General features: G+C 38.6%; 1 long non-coding RNA gene across 4 annotated transcripts; it reads right to left on the reverse strand.

Annotated features, from left to right (window-relative positions):
• Positions 1–221: 221 nt before the first annotated feature.
• On the reverse strand, positions 222–11,444 carry LOC112659176 (uncharacterized). Of its 4 annotated transcripts, none has more exons than XR_007402751.1 (5): positions 11,275–11,444; positions 8,168–9,549; positions 6,596–6,763; positions 2,154–2,298; positions 222–1,339 (listed from the first exon to the last, which is right to left on the reverse strand). It is a non-coding gene; the product is annotated as an uncharacterized LOC112659176 (long non-coding RNA). The 4 variants fall into 4 exon arrangements; XR_007402749.1 differs by having other exon boundaries at positions 223–1,339; positions 2,201–2,298; XR_003136247.3 differs by lacking the exon at positions 2,154–2,298 and having other exon boundaries at positions 226–1,339.
• Between the last annotated feature and the right edge of the window lie 563 nt (positions 11,445–12,007).

Genomic DNA, 12,007 nt, shown 5'->3' on the forward strand with positions numbered 1-12,007 from the left:
CAGGTCCCTGCTTCAGTCATATTCAAGTCATCTCCAGATCATTTTCCCATTATATTAGCCACACTAGTTTTACCTGCTTATTGTCCAAATAGCTTTTGCTTTACCTATGTCTTGGTCATACATATTTTTTATTAATACAGAAAAATAGCTGGTATAGCAAAACTAGTTGCTCTCTAATAACGTTATCAAGAATCAAGACTTTATTAGCTGATGTATTAGCTATGGTTTGAAATACTGTCTGGCATTTTGGGGGTGATTTTTTTTTTCCTTCATTATGTTTTTTATCAGCATAAAAGTCTTGAGATTTGGGTGTATCTGTGATTCTGGGACCATTCCAAAAACTTTGAAATGAATACTCAACACCACCTGAGGTGGTGGCTTGGAGAAAACAGGACAGAAAAAAATGTAGAATTGAGAAACTATCTATACCAAGATAATTTTAACTTATTTTTTCTAATAATCAGTTGTGTTTCTAGGTATTGCACATAGAAGGGAATATAATACACTCCTCTGTTGTGCTCTGGGCCCCTACATGGTCAGTTTACATTAACAAGCCTGTATTATGGGCCACTCCAGGACTGCTACAGTGGGTGCTCGAATAGAGTTTCCAGGGCTGTTATTTGGAGGCTCTGCATACATGAACCCAATACTCTTGTCTTCCTTTCATTAAATTTACTCTAATTTACTACTGATGTTCCTAATGTCCACACTGAAAGAAAGAGAGTCAACCCTGAGCCCCAATTTGGCATGAGATGTCCAGCTCTTGGGTGAAAATCCACTACAGTGGAGTCCTTCTACCTGTAAAATGGTTGTGACTTATTTTGAATGGAGAAGAAATGTGTTCTGGATATTGGTTTGCTTTTCCCTGCTTTAGGACCTCAGTCACCAAAATGATCCGAGAGTTCACTGTGATTCCTCCACCAATATGGAACCCACAGCACACTGAGTCAGATCAAAGGATCCATTTTATAGCAAAGTAAATATTTTTGTGGGTACTGGGACAACTGAATGCACCATTGTTTTCACACACTGGGCCACCCAGAGGTGGCTGGTCTGGAAAGGGATGGACTGTCTTGTAGATGGCACAGCTGAGGTTCACAGTTGAGAGATGACATCCTACAAGGATAAGGCCTTTTCCTCTGAGATGCAATATATACTCTAACCCAATGACTACTACGTGGTCACCATTTGGTGTGGGATGCACAATAGGTAAATTGTATAGTTCTGGGACTCAATAATGTAAGTAGGTGTGGGTCTGCTGATGTCACTCCTAGTGAACAGGCTGGTGTAATTGTTCTTACTGCCTCTCCACCTCTGGACTCCGCAGGTTATCTTGTTCCTAAAGAGAACCAGGAAACATAGTTAGAGCCCCTGGACATGACATGACTCCTCAGGAACACTGGACTTGTACAAGTAGAGACCAGCAGGCAGAGAGAGGTCACTTTCCTGTCAGGGGTAACTGTCACTGATGATCAGGAGGAGACAGGGTGCTTTTATAATGTGTGATTGGAGGGAATATGTTTCACATAAGGGTGATTTGTTTCAGCATCTCTTAATACCCCTTCTCCAATTTTAAGTGTAAGTAGAGAAATGGCATATCTATGGCCTGTGAATACCATAGTTACTAGGGGATTAGAATGCTCATGATGAAGGTCTAGAACAAAGTGTGAGTTTCCTTACCAAGACCCCATAGATAGAAACTGTGTATGAGGGGACTTGAGAAAGGAAAGCAGAGCAAGAATGATATCAGCTAGACCTTGGGACAAGATACAGGTGTGGGAGACACATTTCATCCTACTGACTATTTTAAGTTGCCCTTGGGAAGAAAGGCACAGCAGAGTCTTGCTGCTCCCAGGGATCTTAAGGAAAAGTAGATGTGAATGGCTCAAGGGATGGATGATAGTTGGCATTGTGATACATGTCCACATCTCACTTCTGGAACTTCAGTCTTATTCACTGAATGGTAGGGAGCTCTTCTGGCCGACAGGTCAGACATTAGCTCCTTCTGGGGATTGCTCTCCTCTGAAGAGAGTTGTATTGTCAGCTGGCATCCACTGGCTGCACCCTATAGGGGTATGCAGGGTCTCCCCTCTCACCTGATATCCAGGTAACTTTAATGGACTACCTCAGCTTCAAAGTTCCCTAGGTCATACCTGAGTTGTTTAGTAAAGGTTCAATGCAGTCCAAACTCCCCTTGTACCTCAAACTCTTCTTCCTACACTGGTATTGACACAGGAGCACACATTGAAGAACTTTTTGTGTTCTGTTTTCTGAGTCTGAATCTGCTTCCCAGGGACCCTATCCAGGAATGATAGTGTTTTAAAAACTATCCAAAGAGCAACATCAGCAACATGGCAGGGTATACAGCTCCAAGCTCTAATTTCCTTAGAGAAATATTGAAAATATTGAAAAATAGCAGAAAACTGTCAGGATCAAATTTTCGGAACTCTAGAGAACAGTCAGAGGTTTAAAGTAGACAAGTCAACACTGAATCAGGGAAAATGTGACTTGAAAATGATAGAAAATCTCTGAAATGTTTCTACTTGCTCTTGCCCCATACGTTCCCCTAGGTGGCAGTTAATTCTGGAATACTAGCATTAACTAGGGAACAGAGATAAAGGCATATAAATGGAGGCAAAAAAAAGCCAACAGATAATGGGTATTATCATCATTGTGTCTTCAGAGTCCCTAAATGAAGTTGAAATCTACAAAAATATATGTCTTCCTCCATTCCACAAAACCACCAGCATGCATCTGTTTGAAAATGCAGCAACAAACAGAAGAGTATTGCCAAGTTGCTTTCCAATAACATGATGACTTCATTCCTAAAATTTGTGTCATCAAATATGATGAAGCATCAAATATGCTTCAAAAATATGGTTTCTAATTGTAAAAATGCATCTCATCAACTGGATGCACATGGGCCTATAGAATCATTAAATTCTTATTGATAATTCAAATCATTCTGCTCTTTCTCTGTTGTGAGGACTAAGGAATATCCTCACAGGTGTGTTTTGTTCCTATCACTGTATATTAAAAAATGTTGATTAATTTCTTCCTTGAGATTATTTTTTTATTATGTTTATGCTTAGAAAGGGTTCATCCTACCTCAAGAAAAGTTAACTATCCCATCATGTTTTTAGAAATAAGTTAAATATTCATGCAGAATATTAAGAGTCTTCACATTTATACTACATTGTTGGCTATATAAAGAGCTATTCTTACTCTATTAAAACATTATTTAGCATATCTCAGTAAAATCTTAGAAATTTCTACATGCATAGTTTCAATATTTTTTCTTAATGTTTTTATTAAGGTTTGATATTTTTCTCTGATATTATAAACGAGAATAGAAGAGTAGATACAATTAAAACAAATTATCACTGGTATATAATGAAGTTATTGGTTTTTGCATCTTTATTTTTTATTAGGTCCTATTATTAAATTATCTAATTAGTTTTAAAATTTTAGCCAATTTCTAAGTCAATGAGCATTATGTCAAAATTATGATAAATGTGTCTCTTTCCAAACTTTTTTTCCTGATGTATAATAAACTCGGTCCCTAGCTAAAAATTCAACACTACAAACTATAGAGGTAATAGTCATAATTATTTTATTCTTTAATGAGAATTGAACTTTATGTTACATTAACTCTAGCTCCAATGGAGGGAAAAATTAGCAGGTTAAGGAAGCATCATCCTGTACCTAATATATAATATGTTCTTAAAATTTAAGAATAATGTGTGGGCACCCAGGTGACTCAGCTGGTTAAGCATCTGACTCTTGGTTTTGGCTCAGTTCATGATCTCACCACCCTGGGATTGGCTCTGTGCTCAGCCAGGAGTCAGCTTCAGATCCTCTCTCCCTCTCCCTCCCTCTCCTTCCCACGCTGTCTCTCTCAAATAAATAAAATCTTTTTAAAAAAAATAAGAATAATGTCAGAATTTGTGGAATGCCTTTACAGAAACTATGGAGGCATTTTCTTTGCTATTAGTGTGTTTTTGAGATGCGCTATAATAGCAATTTCCTAAGTGAAACCATTCTGGAAATAAAACCTGCCTAGTGCGATGAATATGACTTTTAGAGTTAGATACATAAACTCAAATTACAATAATAGCTAAATGTTTAATCTAAACTTGCTTCTTTCACTTAGGCAATGTTATCTAAATATTGTGGTGTCATGATTTTGAGGCTTGTTAAAATTAGTTACCTTTAGTGTTTCCCTCTGACTTGAATCAGATCATGTATTTTGGGAATTATCTATTCAGTTAACATTTGAGAAAAGTTGTCTGTGAAACCACACGGGTGGGCACGAAAGCCTTGGGAAGAGAATTTAAAGTAGGAAGAGGAGAAGGAGGAATTGTGGATTTGAAGATGGAGGACTCTAGGCCTACTGAAAAGAACAGAACAGTCATTTAAAAAGAACAGAAATAAATGTACTGGGCTGTGCCAACAAAGGGACCAGCATCCCTAGGGGAAGGCTCATGAGTGGGGGCTGATGAGAAGTGCATTGTGGCGACGTGTCAGAGGGGTCCAAGGATGGAGAGTGACCCAGGGACCTGAGTATTCATCTGCAGTGATGTTCTTTATACTGTAAGTGAAGCTATTACTCTTCTGCACTGATACTAAAAATGATCTTGCAGCAAAATACTCGTAAAAGGAAAAGAAGTTCTCCCTAAAATTCTATGTGAACAAAAGGAAATCACACAACCATGTGTAATCAGGCTTGTGGAGGGCTTGTATTTGTGTCATTTTGCTTATTCGCCTTTCCTGTTCTGTTCTGCTCTGTTCTGTTCTATTTTACTTTTTTGCTTAGCTGCCCTGTTTTAAGGTTTCTACAGGCATCATGTTTAACCTGTATCACAGGAGAATGCAGGAAGAGCTCTTAAAGAAGTGCCCTCTGTGCCTGGCCACACGAGGGATTCAGGGATGCTTGCAAAAGCCTCCTCTGTGGAGTGGATGGTTCCCAGAGTGAGGGTATGGTGTGAGAAAGCAAACAATAATTATGCACCACTGGTTGGGATTCTGTGCTGGGGCTGGGGTCATCTTCTGAGAGTGAGCAGAGATTGGGTGGTCTGCGGTGTGAGGGGAGGAGACACCACTGGGAATAGGTCCCACGAGGAACAGGAGAGTGAGTGGACCTAAGAGACACAGTGGGACTGCGTTGTTCCAGTGCTGAGGGGTCTGCGGCTGATGATGGAGAATGTGTCATGGGGACGGTCTGCTTCATGGGCCCGTCTTCTCCAGCAGTGTCTGGCTCTGGGCTCCGGGCGAGGGCACTATCAGACAGTGGAGAAACACGTTCAGCTGCTAGATTGTAAAATAAGATTGCTGAGAACACGTCCTGGGGCTTCCTTGGAAATTAAATGAGATCATGCTACCTGAATGCTTATATCACTGCCTTCTACCTCAAAACTACGTGAGTTAATAGGTAATGAATTGTATTCCTAAGCCAGTGTTCTCACAGGCACGCGTGAGCACATGCACACCCCCCCAAATAAATATCTATACATCAATAAAGTAGGTAGACTTATATGCATACATTTCATAAAGTAGGATTTCACTGATGCTTTAACATCCAACTGTTCCTATATCGCTTTGCTTCAAATCCCTAGTCCCCTCATTATAAAATTCATTTATTCTTATTTTTGGCATCTTTTCATCTCCCTTGGTTCTAGAACTAAGTTATTTCATTCATTCTTTCCAGTAGTTTTAATTATTACTCAAGTGGTAGTTTTTTTCCTGTTTTCAACATCATTTATTTGTATTTTAATCTTGTTTTCTTCATCCTGTTTTGTTTGTTTCAACTCAAGTTCTTGTAATGAATCCTTATGAATGAGTCTTTATTTATTTATTGATATGGTTCATCGGATGATTGGTGTTATCTCTGAGTTATCTCTGATAATATTGGCTGAGTCTAGATACCCAGTATTTTTTTAAAAGATTTTATTTATTTATTTATTTATTTACTTTTTATTTATTTATTTATTTATTTATTTATTTATTTATTTATTTGAGACACACAGAGGCAGAGACCCAGGCAGAGGGAGAAGCAGGACCTCTGCAGGGAGCCCAAGTGTGGGACTCAATCCCCGACCCTAGAATCACGCCCTGGGCTGAAGGCAGATGCTCAACCACTGAGCCACCCGGGTGCCCCTAGATACCCAGTTTTAAGGAACGTTTTTACCTTTGTGACTCTTTTAATTGACCTATGGAATTCATTCTTGGCAGCACTGTTTTCAAAGGTGCTATGCATTAGTGTTCTGACTGGAAGCCCATTGTAATGAATAGAGACAAATACAAATCAGAACAATGTAACTATCATGACTTCACCCCAAAGATAATTCCTGCTGGTATTTTTGGGTATGTCTTTGGAGACTTTGGAAAACTCCCAGATTGATGGGGCCGGAAACCAGATGGCACAGAATTGCCAAGACAGTTGACAGTATTTCTGTGTTTATATTTCTGTGTGTATCTAAGTACACATTTTAATGGGAATAGCACAATGTATATCAGGAAATCTATACCTAATTTTTGTTGTAGAAGTTCATAATGTTGGGTTTTTACTCAAACTTTAAACCTAGTATTTACTCACCGTTGTTTTTTTTCCACATGTTTCTGGAGGTGGGCATTTCCGCCTTCTGATTGTAAATTATGGTTTACTTAAAACCCATTTAGATGGGTTGGTTGTACTGGACCTCTTCCGCTCTCTCTCACTGATCAATGATTTTGTGATCAAGTAGTTTTTGTTCTCTATTATCACCTTGAATTTGACACATTAGGAAACAGAATGAGAAGAAATCAATTAGCATCAGAGAACAGGACTCCTCTCCTTTGCTTTTTTTTTTTTTTCCTGGGTAATTGCTTTCAGAGGCTATGCTTACAAACGCTGGCTGTCGCTACATCTTGCAGATCAAATGCTAAATAAACTACACTATAATTTTGCAACCCTTTTTTTATTAACATATTTCAGTGTTACCTTTCAACACCTCTTCTTTACTTTCTCCAACTCCCCATCTATCAGAATTGCAGGCAGGGGGCCTGTGTGTTGTGAGAACATTAGTCTTTGTGTGTAGGATTCCTTTTGTGGCTGTGTTAATGAAATGTGGGCAGCCCACATTGGAAAGAACTATTTCTCTCTCTAAAGTTTATATTCCCTTAAACAATATAGAAACAAAATGTCAAAGTATCTTCTGAAGATATTGATCATTATTTTTCTTTTAATTTCCTTTATTTTGTAGGGAAGGAAAAAATTTCCCTTTCATCTTTGGGGTTCTTAGCTGAGGTATTAACATATATACTTCATGTGTACATGGCAGATGAGAGGGAAAAATGAGTAAACCCCTAAGGTGGCTTACAATTCAGGCATAAATGCCATCTTTATAAGGAAAAGGGGAAGGGACGTTGGTCTTCTAGGGAGAGGAAATGCATTTTCAGGAAAGTTGAATGGGCCCTTGTAAAAATAGTAGGGAGGTGTGATAGTCTGTGAGACAGTATATATGGGTGTGGTATTGACTTCTAGGCTCCTCTCCTGTGACAAGAGTCAGTCCTTCCTGGTTGATGACACTCCTGGGAGGTGGTTTATGGCAACTGAGTTATTTTTGAAGGATCTGTCTTCAGACAGATAAGGGAGTTCAGAGAAAGCCTCTCCCTGCATTGGTGTTTTTTAAAGTGCCTGAGGCTCAAAATAATCAGTGTACCAAAGTTGTGTATTTTGGGGAAGTATATCCTGAACTCCTAGAATTGCATTTTGGGGTGGCATATTATTCTGCTACTCCTCAATTTCTGAGTTCCAAGCATGTTGAGTGGGGGTGGAGAAGAGTATGGAATGTGGAATGCTAGTCCAAAAAATTGTTTTCCAATACAAAATTTAATTGTACAAGACCTGTTTATTTCTTGCTTTAAAAGAAAGCAGAGGGACGCCTGGGTGGCTCAGTGGTTGAGCATCTGCCTTTGGCTCAGGGCGTGATCCTGGAGTCCCGGGATCAAGTCCCACATTGGGCTCCCTGTATGGAGCCTGCTTCTCCCTCTGCCTATGTCTCTGACTCTCTGTGTCTCTCATGAATAAATAAATAAAATCTTAAAAAAAATAAAGCAGAATGTTTAGTGGTAATAAATTTAACTTCCTATGGGAATAAAGCCAGATATTTAAAAGCAAAGTAAATACCTTTCCCCCTCTGTAGGTTGCCCTTTAGTTTTTTTTTTGTTGTTGTTGTTTGTTCTTTTGTTTGTTTGTTTATTTATTTATTTTTGCCCTTTAGTTTTGTTGGTTGTTTCATTCACTGTGTAGATGTTTTTATTTTGATCAAGTCCTAGTAGTTTATTTTTGCTTTTGTTTCCCTTGCCTAAGGAGACATATCTAGAAAGAAGTTGATACAGCTGATGTCAAAGCAGTTCCTGCCTGTATCTTTCAGGAATTTTATAATTTCAAGTCTCACATTTAAGTCCTTAATCCATTTTTTCATTATTTTTGTGTATGGTGCAAGAAAGTGGTTCAGTTTCATTCTTTTGCAAGTTGCTGTCCAGTTTTCCCAATACCATTTGTTGAAGACACTTTTTCCCATTGGATATTTTTTCCTGATTTGTAGAAGATTAATTGATCGTATATCCTTGAGTCATTTCTGGATTTTCTATTCTGTTCCATTGATCTATGTGTCTATTTATTCATGCCAGTACCATACTGTCCTGATAATTACAGCTTTATAATATAGCTCAAAGTCCAGAATTATGATGCCCCCAGCTTTGATTTTCTTTTTCAAGATTGCTTTGGCAATTTGGGGTCTTTCATGGTTCCATACAAATTTTAGGATCGTTTGCTCTCTTTCTGTGAAAAGTGCCATTGGTATTTTTATTGAGATTGCATTAAATGTATGGGTTACTTAGGGTGGTATAGGCATTTTAAAAATATTTGTTCTCTCAAGCCATGAGCTAATATTATGCTATGTGTTTAGTAATTAGGATACAAGTACAAACTTTAAAAAAAAATAAAAGCAAAGCCAAAAAAACTTACAAGTGCTGGTAGGTGTCTAATTAAAACTAATAAAAATAAGACAGTTAACAAATAATGTGTACTTAGTTTTTACAACAGTTTCATGAAACTGCAATTTTTACCTCCATGTGGACTGAACGACTTTTCTCTGCTACACATACTATTTATTATTAACTGTTTGTATTTCTGGCAAGTCTGGTCTACTCAGTGCCCCTTATGATGGGGAGTGGGTAGGGATGCTGTTGATGACTCTGCTATATAACTACTTGTCCTATTTATAATGCAGGCTCTACTAAATTATATCTTGCTTGGGCTAAGTGAAATACTTAAAATTCCCTTAAAAAAAATAAAAGCTTCTAGCCAACAACACAGTGTGTTGTTCCATGTCAGAATGATGAAATGAGCCACTTCAAATAAAAATGCTGGCCACAGCAAGCAGGTGCAGCGATGTGCTGCGTGCGGCCCTACGGGGTCAGCATCACAGGGAAGTAAACTCCACAATGTCTTCAGAATAGCTGAGAGACGCAGTGATTGCAGGAACCAGAAAGAGAGAAGAGATTCTGTAAGAGAAAAAAAAAGACCACAACATTATCCCCTCCAGATTGAAATCCATCACAACTCAGGAAGTAGCACAGTAATTCGGTTTATGGTTTATGAGATTAGGTGATTTAAACTTTTTATATCTCAGTGAAACCTTAGAAGTGTATCATATCTAAAAAGATTTTTAAAAATCGTGTCACATAATAATGAAGTGCTTAAAACGGTACTTAGGAAACACTGAGAACATGGCCCTCGTCAAAGATAATTAGGCCACAATGAACACTTCAAGGCTCCAGTGAAGCAATAGTGAAACGATAATTCCTAATTATGAAAGGTGTGTCGTAAAGGTATAGCGCAGTGTTACCATTGTAGAGGTGTGGTGAGAAGTGCCTTGGACTGTACTTTTCTGCCATTACTGATCAGTATACAAGGCACGGGTAATCTCAGAATGGCCCACATGCAGCTAGATTTTTCTTTCTTTTTTTAATTAAGTTTTTAAATTCTGGTATGATTAACATACAGTGTTTTATTAGTTTTGGGTGTACTGTATAGAGATTTGACACGTCTGTACAACACCCGGTGCTCATCACAAGTGCACCCCGTTATCCCCATCACAGTTTCCCTCACCCCCACCCACTTCCCCTCTGGTAACCATCTGTTTGTTCTCTGTAATCGAGAATCTGTTTTTCTGGTTTCCTCTTTCCCTCTCCCCCACTCCTCTCTTTCTGTTGCTTGTTTTGTTTCTTAAATTTCACATATGAGTAAAATCATATGGTATTTCTTTCTCTGATTTATTTTGCTTACCATTATAGTCTCTAAATCCATCCATGTCCTTGCAAATGGCGACATTATTCTTTTTATGACTGAATAATATTCCATCATATATGTATATATACCCCATTTTGTTTATCAATTCATCAATCATTGGACAGCTGGGCTACTTCCATAACTTGACTAGTAGAAATAATCCTGCTATAAACATAGGTGTGCATGTATCCTTTTGAATTAGTTTTTTTTTTTTTTTGTATTTGTACTTTTTAGGTAAATATCCAGGTATTGTGATTGCTGGATCATAGGGTATTTCTATTTTTAATTTTTCGAGGAACCTCCTTACTGATTTCCACAGTGGCTGCACCAGTTTGCATTTCTACCAACAATGCAAGATGTTTCCCCTCCTCCACATCATCACCAATACTTGGCTCTTGTGTTGTTGATTTTAACCATTCTGACAGGTGTGTGGTGGTATCTCATCATAATTTTGATTTGCATTTCCCTGATGATGAGTGATGCTGAGCATCTTTCCATGCATCTACTGGCCATCTGTTAGATTTTATTTTCTTGAATGCTGTGGTCTAAGTGTTTGTGTCCCCCCAAAATTCATATGTTGAAATCTTAATTCTCAAAGATGATGTTATTAGCAGGTGGGGCCTCTGTGAAGTGCTTCTGTCATGAAAGCAGAACCCTCATGAATGAGATTAGGGCCCTTTCAAAAGGACCTCAGAGCTCTCTAGCTGTTTCCACCATGTGAGGACACAGTGAGAAAGCATCAGCCATGAACTAGGAAGAGGACCTTCATGAAAACGTAACCATGCTGGAGCCTTGTTCATAGACTTCCAGGGTCCAGATTGTGAACAATGAATTCCTGTTCTTTATAAGATAACAGGATTTGGTGTTTTATTATAGCAGTGGATAGACCAAGAGAGAACATCATTACAGGGAAGTGGGAGTGCTGGGGTAACACACACCTGGAAAGGTGGAAGTGGCTTCAGAAGTAGATGATGGATAGAGGCTGGTTTGGAGGTGCCTGCTGGGAAAACCCCTCATTGCTGTCCATGGACCATTATCAGAGATTCTCATGGCCAGTCAGGAGAGGAGTGCTGTAGAGAGAGCTTTGATCTTCCCAGAGAATACCTAAGTGGTCATGAATGGAATGTTAGTACAAATAGGGACAATAAATGCCATTGTGATGAGGTCTCAGATGGAGATAAGGAGCGTGTTACTGGGAACTGGAGGAAAGGTGATTTTTGTCATGAAGTGCCAAAGGACTTGTTCATGCCCTAGCATTTTCTATAACTTGTGAGCAATGATAATGGATATTTGGCTGAGGAAATTTCTAAGAAGAGTGTTAAAAGAGCAGCCTTGCTCCTCTTGAATGCCTACAATAAAATGTGAAGTGAGAGAAATGACTTAAAGATGGAATGGTTCACAAAGGAAAAGCAGAAATTTAAAATTTGGAAAATTCTAGCCTCTTCATATTGAAAGAAATAAGAGAAAAAAAAAAAAAGAAAGAAACAAGAAAATGCGTCCAGGAGAGTGCAAGGGTGTGTGGCCAGACAACTGTTTGAGGAGCTTAGTCAGCTGTCTAAACTAAAGCCCGGCCAGTCATTAAAGTAAACTAGCCAATACCATTTGCTAGCTACTTTTTGGATATTCTCTGGGCTGTCACATCACAGTCTTGGGGTAAAGGAAGAAATGGCT

The sequence above is a fragment of the Canis lupus genome, chromosome 16 (assembly GCF_003254725.2).
Source record: "Canis lupus dingo isolate Sandy chromosome 16, ASM325472v2, whole genome shotgun sequence".
NCBI classification, from domain to species: domain Eukaryota; kingdom Metazoa; phylum Chordata; class Mammalia; order Carnivora; family Canidae; genus Canis; species Canis lupus.